Source organism: Nematolebias whitei, chromosome 20 (assembly GCF_014905685.2).
Source record: "Nematolebias whitei isolate Nwh7 chromosome 20, NemWhi1, whole genome shotgun sequence".
Lineage (NCBI taxonomy): Eukaryota > Metazoa > Chordata > Actinopteri > Cyprinodontiformes > Rivulidae > Nematolebias > Nematolebias whitei.
In genome coordinates this window covers 39,128,181-39,131,015 of record NC_056517.1, presented here as the reverse complement: position 1 = coordinate 39,131,015, position 2,835 = coordinate 39,128,181, and positions in this window count along the sequence as shown.

The window sequence follows — 2,835 nt, the reverse complement described above, 5'->3', positions numbered from 1 at the left end:
ATAGATATATATCTATAGATAGATAGATATAGATATATATCTATAGATAGATAGATATAGATATATATCTATAGATAGATAGATATAGATATATATCTATAGATAGATAGATATAGATATATATCTATAGATAGATAGATATAGATATATAGATATATTTTAAATATCACTTCTGCAGCTGTACTGCTGTAAAGGTGCATTCCCCAAAGGAGTAAACTGAACTTCATAAGAGGGCCGTTTAAAATAATTTGGATATTAATTTAGTGAGAATTACTCATGTTGGTAAAGACTTTGAGGTCTTCAGTTGGATCTTGGTAATAAATTAACACGATTGTTTAATGAGCCCACGTTGGCAGACTGATGAGACGCGGACTCAGAATCCCGAAGACGTGTTTTTATTGACAGAACTTAGAGATTTTCTGTCTGTGGGAGGAAACGAGGAACAAGATGAGTACGGTGTTTCACAGATTGAAGAGAATTGCTGCTAATATTGTTCTTACTGTTGTTTGTTGCGTTGGGGGGTGGGGGTCCTAGTGATGCAGAGGAAGATGGAGAGGTGAGTGATGCTGCGGAGGGTAACTGTTTGTGGTGTTCGGCGTTGGGTCCAGGAAAAAGTTTTGGCATTTGTGGGAATTAGGATGATGCCCGGGTGAGGTTGTGAGGAGGTAGTTGTTGGATTATTATCTTACCATCCACTCATTACGCCGTGCAAGGAAACTAGAAGACCTTTACAACCCAGGTTTAACATCCTTGCAAGGTAGAGCTGTCATTTCTAACCCGGGCCCAAAGCCGGCCTGGCCCAACCCAGATTAGGGCCGGGCCGGTGTCAGGCTTTTTATTGCATCAGCAGACGCATGCGGCTGACGCTCCAATTAGATGGCAACATGGCTTGCCATACATTCACCTTCTGCTCACGGCCATTTGACTAGGCGCTGACCGACCTTGAAAGAAGTAAAAAGTTCAGTTAAAGTAAAGAAAGACAAACAAATGAGACATCTTTGTTCCTTCCTTTAGAAGGTGGTGGTGTAACTTAAAAAAGATTCAGCTGCACTCGGCGGACGCACGCGGCCGACCACCCAAACAGGTGAGATCCCAAAATATGTCGGAGCAGGGTCCGTGTTTGAATAATGCAGAATGCAGGCAGCAGGGATTTAATGTGCTTTGACAGCCATGAAAGGACAACACCCCCTCAGCTCTGATTGTCTGTCCCCTTAGCCACACGCGTCCGCCAACTGTTAATAACGATATAAGCAGTCAAACTTAATTAAAAATGTCAGAGGTTTCGGGTTCAGACCTGTATTTACTGTTAATATTTTGGGTCAGGTGGGGCTCAGAAATTATGGCTACAGGCTGGAGCCAGGTCGGATATTTGGGACTGAATGCAACTCTATTGCAAGGGGAGCGGCAATTGAAACACAGAGATACAAGATGTTATACGCCGCCTGATCACAAGGTCTGCCCGCGGTCAGCATGAAGGAGCATCAACTTATCCGCTTGTCAGAAAAGACGAGGTCGAGACGACTCAGGTGCGCTCCTGCAGGCTCCACTTTGTTCAGACAGAACAACTCTAACTCTAACATTTGACATTAGTAAGTGAAAAACATCCATGACCTTTACATCCCCCATCAGTAGTCAAGGAGACACGGAGGAGCGTGAAGACAGAACAATATCAAACGTTTACTCAGAGTTTCTTAAAGAACTTGTTTTCGGCTCTCACTTAAATGAAGAAAGGCAACGTGATGTTCCAGCGCAGGCTGAACGTCTGGTGAGGGTTTAACGTGGAGCAGGGGGGTCATCAAGGTGCAGGCGTGGCTGCGTGGATGATTGACAGCTGTGGTGAAAGTAGTGACGGCAGAGAAAAGTACATAAAATCTATCAACAAGGAAAGCAGTTGAAACGTAATCTTCCTCCTTCAGCTCTCTGAGGCAGAGGATGGAGAGAATCTCAGAAGAAACAAAGAGAACATCCAAAGACAGCAGAGACTACTAAAACGTGAAAATGGTCATTTTCGATCGATACCTGTCCCGCCAAGCAGTCTGAACCTTAATCTGACTGAGAACTGCTCAGTCACCTGAAATATGAGAGACCTGATGGATGAAGAAGCTTCTTCATCAGAGAAAGTCAAACCACAAAGGAGTAAACCCAGGAAGTGAGTTGTGGTTCCAGCAGGTCTTCAGAGTGCTGCATGGAAGAGTTTAGTCTTTCTTCCTACAAACTAAAGCTTCTGAATGAACGGCTTCCCAAAGTGACGTTTCTTTACCTGCAGTCGTCGTCCGCTCTCCTGCCTGCATGCTGAGATTAGAAGGTGGTGACCTCCACGATGACCAGAAACACTGAAGAGCTGAGGAGGAGATGACTGAGAGGAGCAGGTCACAAACCGTCTGAGACAGGAAATAATGTGGATGTTGTTTTGGTCAGGAGCTGTGCTGTATGGGTCTCTTTATAATCTGAGGGTTATTTGTGAAGCAAGTGAAGCTCTTTGTGTCCGTCTGCGTTCTGGCTCTGATCCAACGACCCAGCCCAGTTTTTCTTGTATCTCCTAAACTTCTGCACAGATTTGAGTCGACCTCCAAAACTAAACAGGACGACGAGTTTTCTGTGATTAGAAATGTGCTGGTTGTTGTAACGAAGGTTCACGTTAACAAGGACTCCAACAAAAACCAAATGTTGAAGGGTTTAACCAGGTGTGCACTTCTTCTCACTCCTTTTCAAACAAACTGGACCGGAACACGAAGCTCTATGTTGTGTATTTATTTATTATTAATTAATAATCAGCAGTTGAAGCTCTATGTTGTATTTATTTATTATTAATAAATAATCAGCAGATGAAGCTCT